Raw genomic sequence first — 18,013 nt, 5'->3', positions numbered from 1 at the left:
AAAGGGGCCTCCTAACCGCAACAGGAAAAGCTATCAAGAACAAAGAGGACGTACTGAGATTCCTCGAAGCCGTCTGGCTTCCAAAGGAAGTAGCAATCCTGCAGTGTAAGAGACACCAGAAAGGAGATGACCCCATAGCATGGGGAAATTGTCTGGCAGATGAGGCAGCCAAGACCACAGCCAATGAGGACATGGACAGAGCCCCTTCCCTCACCATGGCCCTAATATCCCCGGAAGAAGTCCCTCTGCCCAGTTACACTAAAAAGGAAAAGGAATGGGCCATGGCTGAGGTAGCCACCCTGACTGAAAAGGGATGGTGGATGATGCCAGATGGGCGCATCTCTGTTCCAACAGCAACTGGAGGGCATCTAGTCAAGGAACACCACCGACTCACTCATCTGGGAAAAACTGCCTTAGAGGCCCTTCTCAAGAAGCACTACATCAGTCAGCTGCCAGCACTGTGCCGAGCCCGAGCAACAAGTGAATAATGCATAACATGTGCTAAAAATAATGCTCAGTCTGCACCACCGTATCCACCAGGTGTCCAGAGGATGGGAGCAACCCCCTTCGAAGACCTAGAGGTAGACTTCACAGATGTGCAGCTGAGCCGGGGGTTCAGATATCTCCTAGTACTAGTACGCATATACTCTGGGTGGGTCGAAGCCATCCCGCTAGGACAGAGCAAAGCCAGGAAGTAGCTAACGTCCTCTTGCGGGAGATCGTGCCCCGGTTCAGCCTGCCATTAACAATCCATAGTGACAACGGACCCGCATTTGTGGCAGACATTGTACAGGTCTTGACCCAATCTCTCACCATCACCTGGAGACTCCACACCGCTCACCAGCCCCAAAGTTCAGGGAAAGTAGAGCAAATGAATCGTACCCTCAAGGGAACCTTAGCAAAGTTTTGTCAGGAGACTAACCTCCCATGGACAGATCGGCTATCCTAGCTCTCCTGCGTGCTCGCTGCATGCCTGGGACATCGGGTTTCTCCCCATTCGAATTAATATATGGACAGCCTCCCCCATGCTTGGGAAGCCTTCCAGGAAACGTGCACCAGGTTGGAGATAAAGGGATAAAGGAGCAGCTTCAGGCCATGGGGGCCACCCTAAATAAATTATAAAAGTACACCATCGAGAGGGCCCCAATCTCCTTAGGGTCTCAGGTACACTCCTCCCAGACAGGGAACTCAGTTTGGGTCAAAGATTGAAAGAAAGACCCCCTCAAACCGCAGTGGACAGGGCCCCACACTGTTGTTCTAACCGCCCCTACTGCCCTCAAGGTCTCAGGTGTCACCCAGTGGGTCCACCACTCCGGAGTGAAGAAAGCTCATCATTCGGACAAGGAACTGCACCAGTGGAGATTCCAGCCAGACTTCACAAACCCGCTCCAGCTTCACCTTCGATGAGACCCCACTGACTGATGGACACCTGCTCACTGTGGTCCCTGGCTGTCATCGGCGTGATTTCCCTCATCTTGGAAGTCAGACTCTACACTGTTGCCCCTCCTGACTGGACTTTCCCCCAGAGGCTTACTATTGTCATGCTTATTTGGCGTCCCTAGGTTATATTACTATACTTGTCCACAGGTTTCATCTGCTGACGGGTTAGCCACGATGGTCCCCTCTACCTAAGGTCATAGATTCCACTTTTACTGGCCCTCTGTTGTCTACTCCTGAGTGCATTTCACCATGGTTTTCCTGGCCCCAGTCAGTCCTGGTCTTCTGCTACCTGGTGTGCTGTTCCTCCTCACTGCCTCTAGCTTGCCCGGCCAGGCGAGGGGGGCAAACTTTCATATCACCATTACTGGCAAATGAACTTTCCAGCTTATCCCCCTCAATCCCGCACCAGCATCCCCACTGACTTCTTCCACCTGAAATGGGCACACACCAAAGTTTAACCTCCATTTTGATGGATGCCAGCTTCTTGATACCTCCTGGGAACCTCAGATGGTGTTCCTACCTACCATGGCCCTCACTCAGGTTACCACCTGGTAGATATCTACATCTGTGGGGGCCCTACGCCTCAACAGCCAAACACCTGCCCTCAGTTCTGCTCACAAGCCTGGAGATGTGAGTCATCGGTGGCGACTTGGCCAGGAATGAAACGATGGTCCACCAGGTGGTGGCACCTCAAACAGCATAGTGACATCTGGATTTCCTTGTCACGCAACGCCACCCCATCCTCTTGCTCTAACAATCACTGTATACCGCTCACCCTCTCAGTCTTAGAACCCAATGCCACATCATGGGCTACAGGAATCATTCTCCTGTTGGGCCAATGTCACCCTATGGGAACCGACTCCATGGCCAAATTTATGATTAAGTCCATGTTCACTCCAAGCCTTATAGTCAACCCCCAGAGTCAGACAGAAAATAACTCGCCCTGGCGCATCCCCAGGTCCCCCATCCACATGCAGCAAGCATCTATAGCACAACTGTTAGGTATGAGTAACGCCTCCCACCAAGCGCTTAACCACTCGAATCCACCCTAGCATCTGACTGCTGGATCTGTATAAAGCCCGGTCCCATCCAATACCTAGGTGTCATCCTCAACCAATCTACCGTGTCACCTCCCACCTCAGTACTAGGGACCTCAGATTATCCCTTTCTGGCTCCGGTACCGCAATATGGCAACTCTTCCTCTCCCATCACAGGCCACAGTTGGGTCTGTTCGCCTAACAACACTTTTCTGGCTTGTGATCAAGGTGTATGCATCTGCATCACTCCGCAGAATCATGCATGCTTGTCAGTCTCTTACCCGATCTTTCAGTCCTCCCTGGGAGTGATGCCCCACTCATATGGAGATCTCTTAGATCTCCCTTGATGCTCCCCCACGGCCGTCCCTCTTATCGTGAGCCTGCTGGCCGCATCAGGTGTTGCCCTCGGCGCCACTGGTGTCGGGATATCTCAGGTTCAGTAACAGAGGTTAACTCAACAACTTGCAGTGGACTTTTCCGCCCTCACTCAATCGGCCCTGGCCCTGCAGCGCCAACTCAATTCACTGGCCTCGGTGGTCCTCCAAAATAGGCATGGGCTTGACTTACTCATGGCGGCGCAGGGAGGGCTCTGCCTCTTCTTACAGGAGGAACGTTGTTTCTCTGCTGAGTCGGGGGTGGTCCAAGAAACTGACCCAATTACAGGAACAAGTACATTGTCAGTGGAAATCACTCCAGCAGACAACTTGGTGGAATACCCTCGCACAATGGTTCCCTTGGTTCGCCCCCCTTGTTGGCCCCCTCCTAATGCTCCTCCTCATAGTAGCATTTGGTCCTTGTATTCTTAATGCCCTTACTAGGTTTATCACTACTCAAATTACTAAAATCAGACTCCAGTTACTCCTTACTCACTATTGCCCCATAGAAAATGAAAATGATGCCCTCTAAACCAGGTGTTTAAAGGGGCATCAAAGGGGGGAATGATAAGGAAAACCTGTGTCCTAAGATGGCCGACTGAGCCAGTGAGAGAGTCCCAGTCCTTGCCCCAGGGCTCTTCCAGGTTCTTCTCCCTGCTCTGCTTGCTGCGCACACCAATCCGGGTCCTTCTCCCTGCCCCGCTTTGCGCACGCGCCAAAAGTGCCAAATATGCAGAAGTAGAAGTGTATAAATTGCCCCCTTTGTTGGTGCTCAGGGCTCAGACCTTTGGAGACCACTGTCCTCTGAGCCCCCCGGTGTTAAATAAACCTTCTATCCTCCAAGATCTCCAGGTACCGCTTGGTTCTTCCATCGGGTGATCCAGTCCAGGTTCCATAACAATTTTAGTGGAGCAAAATTTCCACCAAAAACATGCCTCTTTGGCAGGTGGATTGTTTTAGGCTGATTATTTTTTTTTAAGGTTTTTTATTTATTTATTTGACAGAGAAAGAGAGAGTGCACAAGTAGGCAGAGAGGCAGGCAGAGGGAGAGGGAGAGGGAGAAGCAGCCTCTCCACTGAGCAGGGAACCTGACATGGGGCTCGATCCCAGGACTCCAGGATCATGACCTGAGCCGAAGGCAGCCACTTAACCGACTGAGCCACCCAGGCACCCCTAGGCTGATTATTTTTAAGAAACAGAAGACCCAAGACATTTGTCTTTTTGCTTCCCCTCAACTGCCTAAAAGAAATTAGATGAAGGACCTACTCTATGAAGTGAGTTATCACCATAGATATCTATGGTATAATAGGAACTAGGTGTGGTAGACAGGGAGGAGTCCAGAAAGGCCTGTTTGATCAAGGTCCTCTCTATGTCCTGTTGTACAGCCCAGCAAACCGCCCTCCTTCGCTTTGAAGCCGCAGACCCCTACCCCCTCTCCTTAGTCCAGGATGACACATAACCTCATTTTGCCTATCTTTGGGATCTCTTATGTCTGTGTGGATTCCTAGTATGTACTTCATTAAATTTTATTTTCTCCTGTTAATCTGTGCCATTTCAATTTAATCCTTAGACCAGCCAAAAGAATCTTGAAGAACAGAGAAAAATGTTTCCTCCCCAACATGATACTATCATGTACTTGCTTATAATCCTCCACCCCTCTCTTCATCTGCAGCCTCATTAACAAAGTGAGATGTTGCAATGTGAGGTGATGTAGGCAGTGTACTGGTGAGCCTCTTATGTTTCAACAGTCATGTATATAATTTAATATGTAGTATGTAAAAACATAACTTAGCACATCAAACTCATAACTTCATTTGGAGTGTAAAGTTTCTTTAAAATATTATGTTTACGGCACCTGGGTGGCTCAGTCATTAAGCGTCTGCCTTCGGCTCAGGTCATGATCCCAGGGTTTCATGGGATCGAGCCCCACATCGGGCTCCCTGCTCTGCGGGAAGCCTGCTTCTCCCTCTCCCACTCTCCCTGCTTGTGTTCCCTCTCTCGCTGTGTCTCTCTCTGTCAAATAAATAAAATCTTTAAAAAATTTAAAAATAAATAAATAAAATATTATGTTTAAAATTTTCCTTCCTAAATATGTTTAAGTGAACAAGATAAATTAATTTAAAGAAAAAACAACTTTAAGTAAATAGTATTGATACTGTATGTGGGGGAAGAAGAATAATTTTCACTCTATCCTTCTAGATTTTTTATGTAGACCCTCCTATAATAAAAAAACAGATCAACAGGAGAAAAACAAAGAAGCATTTCATAATATGTATACCTCATGTACACATAGAAGATATGCAGAAAAACCAAGTAACTCCTCCATATGGCCTAAGCCACCACCTTAAATACCATTTCCAGCTAAAGACAAAGGAAGATGTTGGGGGCAGAAGAACCAGTTATAGGGGGTTATCAGGAAAAGAAAAGCACAGCGAAAAAGGGTAAGGCTGTGGTACTGATTTAAGTCCATTCCTTGTCCACTGAGAAGAATTTCTAGAGATTTTAGAGTCATCCTTCTGCTCCTGGTACAGAGAGGGAAACACTCTTACAAACGGAGGTTTCCCTTATAAATGTAAATGTCTTCTACTCAGTTTTCAGAGCTTTTCCTATGTCTGCTGTTTCTTAAAAATAATCAGCCTAAACTGATCCTTATGCCAAAGAGACACATTTTAGGGTTGTATATTCTGCTCCTCTTCAGATGTATATAGAGAAATATGAACAATAGTACTTGAATGGTTGAAATTAGGTTTTAGAAACACTGACCTGCAGGAGAATGTCCACTACTTGGAATGTCTTATTTTTTTTAAAAGATTATTTATTTATTTATTTATTTATTTATTTATTTATTTATTTAGAGCATGAGTGGGGGCAGTGGGGGAGGAACAGAGGGAGAGGGAGAGAGAAAATCCCAAGCAGACTCCGCACTGAGTGCAGATCCCAACACGGGGCTCGATCTCACAACCCTGAAATCATGACCTGAGATGAAATCAAGAGTTGGACACTTAACCCAGTGAGCCACCCAGGCACCCCTTGGGATGTCTTTTATGCCCATCACAGCCTGGCCTCCCATAAGCTTCCCAGTCTCATCTAATTGCTGCTAATCACCATATGTTTTGGAAGATGGCTTGGCTTTCTGGGAACCTGCATGCTTCTTTAGGCCTCAGGGCCTTTGCACATACAATTTCTTTATGGCTGACCTCCCTTCTGCTCCCCTTTCCACCTGGTGAGCCACCACCCAAGTTTATCAACCCAGCTAACATCTCACCTATGTTGGAAAGTCTCCACAGTCTCGCTAGATTTAACTCCCTACTTTGTCCCCTATAATTTTTTTTGTATGTCCCTTATTCAAATATGCAATCGTCTGACTCTATTTGTTTATGTGTCTGACTTTACAACTAGGCTGAGACCCAGGAGGTAGAAAAAATGCCTTACCCATCCTTGTACACAGAGGCACTTAATAAATGCTTACCTTAAAAAAAAAATGGAGAGTTTTTTCAGTGAGCTTCAAGCCAAAGCAGTTTTTCATTTTACTCCCTCCCTCCTACCCTTGCCCTGGTTCTAATTTACTCTTCAAAAGAGGCTATGGAAGCAATGTGATACTCACTTAAAATATGAAAGCTGAGGATGATATTTCAACAAGCCTCCATCTCTCACAGACAAATGACAAGACAGGAATACACACTAGTGACTTACTTGTTTCTCAGAGCACTATGCTGAGGGTTGAGAAAGTCTCCTATTCCCCAAAGACTCATTCAGGAAAAGAGATAAGATGGCATCATGAGTCATTAAAATTTTTTAAATGCTAATGGCAAGTGGAGTCACACAGAGATGGGGGAGAAGAAAATGTTTCTTAAACTTGCCCACCAGCCTTCTCTCCCCAGCCATGATCTCAGTCGGGGCACCCGCCCCTCTTCCCTGAACAGGTGTGATTGCTCACAGCTGTCCCACCCACCTCAACTCTGCCCTCTCCCTTTGCACCCAGGACAACTTCAAAGGCCACCTGCGGTCTCCTCGTGGTGCCCTCCAGCCCCTCACGGGACTCCACAGCTTCTCCTGCACGGGCCTGTCCCACCTGCAACTTTCCCCTCCTTGGCTCTGCTCCAGGCTTCTTGTTCAGATCTTGGCTTAAAAGTTGTGTCCCCAGAGCGTCCTTTCTGGATCTCTCCGTAGAAAGCAAGTACCTCTTCATTTCCTGATCAACACATTCTGGTTATTTTCTCTGCTATTTTCATAAGCATCTGTGTGTGTGTGTGTGTGTGTATGTGAGATGTCTTTGAGGCATTTCTCATTTTTTTTATTATATTTTAATTCCAGTATAGTTAACAGTGTTAAATTAGTTCCAGGTGTCCAATATAGTGATCCAACAATTCTATATATTACTCAGTGCTTATCATTTGCTTTCACTTTTAAAAAAGTAAGGAATTTTGGGTTAGAATATCCCCTTTCCCTTGTTCTCATCTGTATTCTACCACCTGGCTTAGTGCCCGCAGCACACCCAGGACATGTGTATTTCAAGGAGGAAGAGAGGAGAGCTAGGGAAGGAGAAAAGAAGAGGAAGGGAGGAAGGCATCCATAAGTTTCAGGAATCCTGTTCTTCCATGCATTGCATCCATTCATTTTCCTCCAGCAGAATTACACTTCAAAAGTTGAGAATTAGTGGAAAACGTTGTTAGGTCAACTGGGGTGGAGGAGGAGGGAGAAGCACGCAGAAAACCGTTCTTTGTCTGGAGTATCAGGACCAAAGATGTCAAACTGTTTCCCTTTGCATCACACTCACTGCTCTTCCCTCACTGGCTCCTTCTACTTCCCTTTTACCTTAAATGTGGGAGTTTCCCAAGGCTTCTAGATCCTACACACTTCTCAATAAGAATAACACCAGGAATATAACAACAGCAAACACTTCCTACGAGCAACTCTTCTATGAGATTTTCTCAAGCTTTCTCATTTACCTCACCAAAGCTAATAAGGTACCACCCCCTACGATTGTCTCTATTCCAGAGCAGAGAACTGAGATACGGAGAGGTTCAGTAAGTTACCCACCCTGGGTAGTATGGCTGGTCATGGACAGAGCCAGGCAATCAAGCACCACAACCTCAGTTCGTAACCATAATTCTCTACCCATGGTTCTCAACCAGAAGCAATTCTGCCCCCCTGGAAATAGCTGAAAATATCCGGAGACATACTGGTTATCACAACTGGGGATGGGGGTACTACTGGCATCAGGGATCAGAAGTCAGGAATGATAATAAACACCCTACAGTGTACAGGGCAGGTGCCCCAACAAAGAATTATCCAGCCCACGATGTTAACGTTGCAAGGTTGAGAAACCCTACTCTACACCTCTTTTGTAACCTTTTACAAGGTAAGCTTATTTGTGCCCCAAAGTCCAACCTGTAGGCTAAATATACTAGAATTGTTATTCTTAGCTTTGAGCTCTTCTTTGAGTTTTCCTACTTTCCCTGCATTTGGATATACATCTTGACATCTCTGTTAGATATCACAGATTTGTTGTATCCCAAACTGAACTCATGGGCCTTCCCTCAGGACAAATCCTCCTCCAGGTCTCCCCATCTCCACAAATGGCACCACCGCCCAATCATCTGCACAAGCCAGAAACCTGGGAGATCCCTTGGCACCTCCTTCTCTCTCATCTCCAATTCTATTCGACAGAAATACCATAGATTCTACCTCCCAAGTATCTCTGGAGTCCACCCATTCCTCTCTATCACCCACCAACATCACCCTCTTGGTCTCAGGCATTTCTAGCTTGGGCAATTACAGTCCCCTCCTGAGCTCAGCTTTACCACTTCACATCAACCAGGGAACCTCTCATATATTATGATCCCCCAGAAGACATCACTTAAGAATTGTTATCCTGATTAAAAAAAAAAAAAAGTTTGAAAGCTATTAAATAGCTATTTTACCCAGCTCTAAAGCATCCTTCTCTGAGCAGATTTCCCAGTTTGGCTATTGTTTATCCATGGATATCCGAACAGATGGCTCATTTACAACAGGATAGTTAGGACCAAGACAGCAGGGTAGGAGCTGCAGGTTCTGTCCCTCAACAAAGAACAATAATGAGACAGACGTCCATGAAGGAAAATAGCTCTGGGAGAGCTCAGGAGTCCACTGAAGAAGCTGCCTCAACACAGTGGAGCAAAACCCCTGAGATTTGTGGGAATATGTACATGTGTCTTTTTTCTCAATCTTAACACTGTGCCTGACACAGAGAAAACACTTAATAGATTAAAAACGAAAAAGACCCTGGATATATACTGAGCACTCTGTAAGCACCAGGTTCTACGCTGAATGATGGGATCACAGTGGTAGAAAAGATTGGCCTGGTTCCAAAGAACTTACAGCGAAGGCCTTTGCTGATCATGAACCACACATCTTCACAGTTAAACTATTCCAATAGGGAAGCTGTTCCCTTTGTTCCTGGTAGCCAGAGTCCCATGGCCCTATCCTCCAGAGAACAGTGGCTTTGGGTCCTTTTCCATTTATCTTAATCCTTTAAAAAAAAAAAAAAGATTTTATTTATTTGAGAGAGAGAGAGAGAGAGCGAGAGCACACAAGCACAGGGAGGGGCAGAGGGAGAAGTAGACTTCCTGCTGAGCAGGGAGCCCAGTGACAATGCAGGGCTCAAGCCCAGGAACCTGAGATCATGACATGAGCCAAAGGCAGACGCTTAACCCACTGAGCCACCCAGGCTTGCCCCTTCCTTAATTCTTCCATGAATTTCTCTCACCCACTCTGATGTTTGAAAGGCATATTTTTTTTTACAATCTTCATTTTTTGTGTTTATCCCCTCTAGGACTAAATGCCTGGCCAGAGTCATCATGCAGAATATGAAAAATCAATGCATTGCTGCTCTGAGCGTCCTCAAAGGAGGTTATGTTCCCTCTATTGATTCACTGGAATACATTAAAGCCCAGAATCGAAATACTGACAAATCTTTGCCTATTTTCATGGATTTTACCAGGCTAAAAAGATACCTTGTAAATCTTCTGCCATCATACAATTTCTGCAGCCTGCAAGAGCTTCTGTTTCAGACCACCAAGACTATTTTATTCAAATCCAGTATAAAATGCTCTGGAGAGTAATTGATTTGTGGCTTAATGACTTTCCAAACCTAGTATGTTCTAGGACAAATTATCTGCAGGAAAGAGCATGTTATGGTTGAGTGTAGAGAAAAGCCATGTTAAGGATTCTTTGTGCCGGTTCTTGTCGCCAGAAATCATGTGATTGCTCTGCTCTTCCACATCCCCTAAGAGATCCTTGAACCTCTGGCACTTGATTGAAGAATGTCTTAAATTTAGGGATGTTGCTTGCCCTCAATGCAGAGTAAGAAATGGTCAGAGAATGAAATTGATGCGACAGCATGGTAGGACAGGAGTAGAAATAAATTAAAAGCCCGGAGGCCTGGTTTCAATTCCCTAATGCTGTCACTCACTACGTATACACGGGTGTCAGGTTTCTCCTTAGCATCCTGACCTGCGGCATGAAAAAGCTGGACTGGATCAGAAATCACAAACCTCAAGCCAACTGGCAGGATTTGGCTTGCAACGTGTTTTCTTTGGGTCTTACAGTATAAAACAGACAGAAAACCAAACAAGCAAACAAACATCAAAGCCCAACAGAGCCAAGATTTTTCAACTGAAGAGATTTCCACTCAAATTTCACATTTCCAGGTTCTCCTGAAAGATCAGAAGCTTGGGCCACCTCCATCTGCATTCCTCGCGGACACGGCTGTTAGAAGGGTGTAGCTACTAGCCACTTTCCCTGGGGCCCCGGCAGTCCAGTTGGTCATCATGTCCACACTCCTCATACTGAGCCCTAGTATTGAGGCAGAAGTTAGTTTTTGATTATATTCACGTTACTCTGTTGTTCTCCTATTGTAGAGAACGATTTCATTTTCCAACTAGCGAAAGGGGGGAAGAAGTATGTACAGGGGCAGACAGACAATGAAAGCTGCCTGCTTCGATAAAAGTGGCAAACAGAAGACAGTTTTGTGGAACTGAAGACTATTTCTAAGTGTGTCCTGTGCAAACAGGGTGTGTCCTCGTCTAACTGATGGCAACACGCTGATTCCACTCATTGATGCTGCCTATCTGGAAGGCAGGTGTTAGTGTTTATATCTCCCGGATGAGATGATCTCAGGGGCCCCCTTTAGTTCTAGAAACTTTGTCTAAAAAATGTGTGTTCTGCTGTTTGAAACGCCATTTGTAGGCACCTGGGTGGCTCAGATGGTGAAGCGTCCAACTCTTGGTTTCAGCTCAGGTCATGATCTCCAGGTCGTGAGATGGAGCCCCCACATGGGGCTCAGCACTGGGAGTCTCCTTAAGATTCTCCCTCTCCCTCTCCCCCTGCCCCCCAACCCGCTCGTGCACATACGTGAGAATGCTCTCCCTCTCTCTCTCTAAAAAAAATAAATAAAAAATAAGGGCGCCTGGGTGGCTCAGATGGTTAAGCGTCTGCCTTCGGCTCAGGTCATGATCCCAGGGTCCTGGGATCGAGTCCCGCATCGGGCTCCCTGCTCCTTGGGAGCCTGCTTCTCCCTCTGCTTCTCTTTCTCTCTCTCTCCCTCTCTCTCTCTCCTCCTCTGTCTCTCATGAATAAATAAATAAATAAAATCTTAAAAAAAAATAAGAAAACACATAAATATAAAAAGAAAAAAAGAAAAGCAATTTAGTCACCTTTTAGGACTCTCTTTCCTTTCAAGTGTAACTCACATACCAAGAAAATGGATGTCTCTGGAGAAAAGGACCTTAACCATATTAAATGGGAAGTATGAGTCGACGAAATGAAACACTGCTTGTGTTCACAACATATTATGTGGGATGAGGCCATCTGCATAATATTCTGTCTCCATGAGTAAAAGTCACCTATGCTCTTCAGTAGGGGCAGAAATGAACTTGCCAGCATGATGGGTGGCATATTGAAAAGTTGCATATAGGAAGACAGCTCATTTCTCTATGTGTACATCAGCATCCATCACCTACAGCTGGAGTTCTGAATTTGGAACGCATGGATCCGAGTAGGTCCTGCAATGCAATGGGCTTGAGAGTCTCTGAAATACCCTAGAAAAGTGCAAATTTTTGCACACCTATGCACACATGCATTATTCTGAGAGGAGGATCCATAGCTTCCACAAAATTCCTGAAAGCCCCATGACTCCTCACCCCCAAAAGTTAAGAATCCTTGAGATACACAGGGTATCAGTTAAGCTAACCAACTGCATATGTGTTCTTGCTGGGACACAATTACCATGACTGTCTTTTCAAGACCAAAAGCTGCGGTGCAGATTTGGACACCAAGACAGGATATTGAAATGATGAAGTTTCCAGGAAACTCAAGACATTTGGTCACTTTAGAAATAAGGCCGTCAGGATGTGATGGGAGCTAGGGAAACATGGTACCAGGGGGTCATGCTAAACAAGTTAGAACAAGCAGTTGCCCTGAAGACCACAGGGTTACTGGCAAAATCAGTACGAGACTCGGATCCTTTATCATCCTTTTGCAGTGGCCCTTTTCACAATGCTATCCCCTAGCATTTATTCCAGATCCGACCCTCTCCCCAAACCCTCCCCCCCCCAACATACACGTCTTGTTCTATTCCCACTGGGAGAAAGCCGAGCAAAACACCTCCTCTTGTTGTGTCCTGCTGTCTCTGGCTTTTCTTCTAGTCCAGGACACGTGTCAGGTAATTTACATATCCTATATGTTTTTTTCCTTTCTTTTTTTCTCCTCCTTCTCTTCCTCCTCCCCCTCCTCCTTCTGTTTCTCCTCCCCCCCTTTAGCAGCTGTGATTTCAAAGACTCAAATTTTGATCAACCAGAGAGTCTGTATCCGAGGAACAAACAGGAAAAATGCAAAGGAACCGAAAACCTCTCAGACACTAAGTTCTCGTTTGTCAGTCGACCCACAAGAGTTCCTTCTGCCCCCTCACAGCGGCATCAGTATCACCTGGGAACTGGCTAGAAATGCAGCGTCACAGGCTCTTCCTCAGGCTTAGAGAATGAGCATCTGCCTTTAGCCGGAAAGAGCAGGGGGGATTTGGATGCACAACCCAGTTAGAAACACTGCATGAGAGGCACGCGCCCAGCTGATGGTTAGAGCGCCCCATCTGGCCAAGGGCTGTTATTACAGCCATCTTTGAGAAACCAGGAAAGAACCAAAGGTGCATGTAAACTAGCTACCTACTAGCTACAAAAAGGTGTTCCTTTTTCCTTCATAAAGAGTCAAAAATGGTCCCTCTCCAGGACTCGAATGCAGCATGATGGAAGGGCAGAAGGACCGCTGTTCTAAATGTCCAAATCTGTCTTCTAACTGCAGCCCGGCCACTTACCTTCGGGTCATTGGAATTCCTTAAGGCCCTGTTTCATCCGATTCAAAATCGAGTGAGTATTACCTTTCCTGTCCATGGGGCAGCGTTTCTGTGAATGTCAAATGGAAGGGAGTGCAGGGTCATGGTTGAGAATGAATCAGAGCCCTGGATTTAGACAGCCCCAAATACAAAGTATTTGTCTACCACTCCTTAGCTGAGTAGCCTTAGGTAAGTAGCTTGCCCTCTCCGTTATAATAGTACCTCTCTCATAAGGTTGTTGTGAGGATTAAACATTGTAACATTTTAAAAACCAAAGGCACTCGGTAGGCACATAGTAAGCAATGGGTCGGAGTTACCACCTGTGTGAAAGCCGTTTGGTAAACTCGACACATGGGCTGTATTCTCAGCAGCGGGCAGGTGTGCAAGGCGATCACCCCTAGATGAGAATTAAGATGTCATCCATGGTTCACCAAGGAATTTCCCAGACCTCTGTCCCAGGGGCCCTAAAGTACACATAGAGGCACGAGGACCTTATTTTGAGAATAACTCGGGGCTTCTCCATCATGTGTAGGTAGCAAAGCCATGCAATCACAAGGCTCTTTGTAAAAACCTATGAAACAGTGTTGAATTACGAGTGTTTGCTCATAAATGCTCACAAATGTTATTTTATTTTTAGTTTCATAGAAAATTATCTTGTGATAGATTCTAATAAACCTAAGAGACAGACAAGCACCACAGGGTGAATCAATAGGATTTCCTCAGTTTTCCAAACATGACTTTATGAAACTCGTTTTGTGCAAATTAAAACAGACCCCTGTCTTGTGACACTGTGTTTTAAGGGCTTTACGGGTAGCATCCCATTTGATCCTCACAAAAACCTTATGGGTTAGAGCAGAGTAACATCCCCATTTCACACATGGTGAGACTGAGACCCAAGGAGAGAAAGAGATTTGCCAAGGGCCACACACCTGGGAGCAGCTGAAGTGGACCCCAGTCTGTGAGAGCCAGAGCCGTTGCTTTTTCGTTGCATGAGCCTGTCTCACTCTATTGTTTGGCTCCAGCCAAGGTCCAGTTCACTGAATATCCGGGAGAAAAGAGTGTGAGAACCACCAGGAAGATGGGACTGTTGCATAGCAACCCTGTGCTTGAGCCTGGTGAGGGGAGAAAGGCTCCTCAAGTTTTTAAAGCACCATCACTAAAAATAGCCCGAGAAATGACAGCTAAACACGAGGTCTCCTCTGAGAAGAAAAAGCTATCTTGCAACTGAATGTCTTTGCTGTATTGTCCTTGAGAAAAGCATGTGAAATTATGGGAGGCTGAGCATCAGCAGCTTTTCTCAGCAAACCCACTACTTCATTCCACTCATTCGCCTCGCAGGTGAGGGTGCTGCCATTTGTGTGGTACTCACGCAGCATCTACCTCCATATTTCTTTCCGCTCCAAAGCTGGAATTCTATCCAGGTCTAGGCAAGTGCAGCCTACTTGATTGCAAAACATGGCCGTCAGCTTCCCTGTATTAATCTCCCAGAAATTAATCACTTTGGTGGGAATCACCTTTGGTGCAAACGTTTTTAATGCCTACATTTGTCACTCCAGGAGAAACCGTGTCATTTACTGTATAACTCTCATGGCTTCTAAAGAATATCAGATATTTAATTAGATCTTGAAAACCCACTTCACCTAGTACCTTCAGGGTCTCTGGGTCCTTTTCTGAGGCTGATAATTAAAGAAAGAACTCTTTCCGGAGTCTGTTGTCTTCCTCTGGCAATCAGAAAATGCCCATTAGAATAACTACTAAGCCTGAATATCTGCCTGACCTGCTAGGCACAAGAAGCAACAAAAGAAATTTAAATGCAGCCATTTGCCCACAAAGAACTTCCAAGCAAGTTGGCCATTTATTTATTATTCAAGTGTTCCATAAATGGTCCCCAAGATATCCACCTCCTAATCCCTGGAACCTGTGAAAATGTTAAATTACATAGCGAAGGGGAAGTAAGGTTACAGATGGACTGAAAAGTGCTAATCTGTTGACGTTAAAATAGTGAGATTAGCCTGTATAAAATAAAATAGTGAGATTAGCTTGGATTATCCAGGTAGGCCCAAGGGAATCACCAGGGTCCCTAAAAGTGGAAGAAGGAAGCAGAAGAAGAGAGTCAGATGACTATCTGTAAAGGAAAGATGCAGAGAGATGCAATAGTGTTGGCTTTGAGAATGGAGAAGGGGGTTGTTAGCCAAGGAATGAGGGCAGCCTCTACATGGGGAAGAGCAAGGAGACTGTTCTTCTCTAGAGTATACAGAGCCCCTGGAACCTGCCAACACCTTGACTCTGGCCCAGTGAGACCCCTTTCATACTTCTGACCCCCAGAACTACAAGTTGAAAAATTTGCACTGTTTTAAGCCACTGGTTTGTGGCAATTTGTTGCAGTAGCCATAGGACACTAATATAAGCTTCATTAACAGCTCAGAGCTCAGTACTAGGAACACAAGAGGGAGGAAGATGCCACTGCCATTGGCCTCTTGCAATTTAGACTCTAGTGGTGTAGACAAAAGGGAAAAACAAAGAACCACAGGCTGCAAGACAGGCAATAAAGAAAAACCAAAGAGGCATTGACAGAGACTAGCAGAATGGGAATAGGGGGAATTTAGATGGGAATGATGGGAGGTATCTCTGTAGACGTGACACCTCAGCCTAAAGGAAGAGAGGGAGTTGAGGGGGAAAGAATTGCAGGTTGAGAAGACAGCACATGCAAAGTCCCTGGGGTGGAAAAGAGCCTGGCACCCTCCAGGCACTGGTGGAAAGCCAACGTGTTTGGAGCGCAGTAGGCCAGAGAAAAGGAAGTGTGACATGACAGTGACCGGCAAAGAAAGGGCCGGTCATGCCGGGCCTCACAGCCCTCAGTGCCATCTGCTAAGAGTTCTGGGTTTGAAGGACTTTAAGTAGAAGACTGGCATGATGCCAATCGAATTTAAGAAGATCCCTTCTGTTGCTGTGCAGAGGAATGGACTGAAATGGGAGGACACAGAGACACCAGGTCTTGGCCATTGTCCACATGGGAAAAGAAGGTGGCTTACCCATGGGTATAACTATGGAGATGGAATGTCAGGTCCAAGATGTATTTTGAAAATATCACTGACGGGCTGCCTGTGAGAAGTAAAGGTGAGGAAGTATAGCACCCATCTTTGTGTTCGCTTTTGTTACCACTGCTGCTATTTTCTTAAGCAAGAGGGAGACAAGAGGTAGGGTGCCATCTTTATCTTAAACACTAGTCGGTTCTTGCTTGTTCAGCTCTTCATTCAGCAAGTATTTATTGAGTACCGACTACGAACCAGGTGCTATTTTAGTTACTGGGAATAATGCAGTAAACTCAATATGGGCCCTCTCCCAGGGTGCTTAAATTCTAGTGGGTTAGGCAGCTAATGAACAAATCAATGTAAGCATGCATCATGAAGTCTTGGGGAGTCATAGGCTATGAAGAAAATAATACAGTGGGGCATTCCTACTTTAGGTGGGATGGAAATCCTGCTTAACTCGTGGAAATTACGAGTTCATTACTTCGCCTCACCAGGAAGTGGGAAATAGGACATTAATGGTGTGGTTACGATAATTAGTAAAAACTGCAAACGGGAGTTGTCATGAGCCCCAAGGAAGCTACCTCTTTTTCTGTCAAAACAATATTCTGCGGTGAATCCTGGATTGGGCCGTGGAGAATGCTTTTATTTCTGACAGAAGGAAGACAGTAGATAGGTAGAAGTGAAGGGGATGAATGACAAGGCGGAGTGACAGAGAGGGGAAGGCGTGGGAACGGGACTGCCAGCCCTCAGTGAGCACCAGGCTGGTCCCACCCAATCATAGACCACTGGACCATAGCACGCTTACTTGAGGACACACGGGCACCCGTTTTCCTTGGTTTCCACAAGACTTATGTGAGCAGGAAGTCCAATCGGGCTAATGGATTTACTGTCACAGACGTGCCCAAGCTCTACAATTAGTGTAGAATGCTGAAATTCAGAACTGGCCCACAAAATAAAATTGCCTTTGTATTCAGATAGTACTGGAATCAGTGAGACGAGAAAGGCACAGCTCCCCAAACCAGAGGTGTACCAGCCACAAACAGTAACGGTAGCCAGGTAAGTAAACTCTTTGGAAATTTCTCTGTGCTGAAGATAGAAGGCTAACAAAATGCTGAGCGCATCAGAAACACAAAACATAACCTTAGACTTTGGACTTCTCGGCGGCAGTGGCTGACTTGACAGCATTCGGTGAAGGCCAAGTACATAACAGGTGCACATGATGATGTCATAAGATTAGTGGGTGTATTTGAGCAATAGATTAGTAAAATAATAAAGTATTACTGTATAACATGCAAAAGTCTGTTCTGTTTCTTGATGCAATGTCCCCAGACATTGTCTATGGGACATAGACATACACTATGTCCCACATAGTCATAGTGTAAAAATGTTTGTCATCTATCATTAGATCAGGGAAAAGACTTAAGAAATAATCAACAAGCATTTATAAAGCAACTTCACTAAGTATGGACACTATACTAGATGAGATAAGGCGAGACATACGCCACAGAAGTACTCTTGCTTTTGGAGAGGTTTCCACCCTGCACAGAAAAAAGAGAAAGATAAAACATGAAAATGATTTTGGTGGTTGATGTTAAGAAGGAGGAGGAGGAGAATGTCCAGCATTTATTGAAGGCTTCGTATTTGTTTAGAATTCATTCAAAATGTTTTGTATTTATCATCCCAGTTAATCCACGCAAGAGCCCTATGAGGAAATCACCGGTTTTATCCACATTTTACAGATGAGAAAGCTAAGGAACAGAGAGC

The 18,013-nt window shown here is 45.5% G+C and overlaps 1 long non-coding RNA gene across 1 annotated transcript in view; it reads right to left on the bottom strand.

The window, feature by feature from the left end:
- LOC113936136 overlaps nucleotides 1-14,926 on the bottom strand; it is a 51,658-nt gene extending 36,732 nt beyond the window's left edge. The window contains exons 1-3 of the long non-coding RNA XR_003524205.1: nucleotides 14,865-14,926; nucleotides 14,147-14,254; nucleotides 13,200-13,287 (exon numbers count right to left, since the gene is read on the bottom strand). This is a non-coding gene — a long non-coding RNA (uncharacterized LOC113936136). The remainder of the gene's footprint in view (nucleotides 1-13,199; nucleotides 13,288-14,146; nucleotides 14,255-14,864) is intronic.
- Between the last annotated feature and the right edge of the window lie 3,087 nt (nucleotides 14,927-18,013).

Source organism: Zalophus californianus, chromosome 17, assembly GCF_009762305.2.
Source record: "Zalophus californianus isolate mZalCal1 chromosome 17, mZalCal1.pri.v2, whole genome shotgun sequence".
NCBI lineage: Eukaryota > Metazoa > Chordata > Mammalia > Carnivora > Otariidae > Zalophus > Zalophus californianus.
The sequence above is the reverse complement of the archived record's forward strand: the minus strand, read 5'-3'. Positions and strand labels throughout refer to the sequence as shown.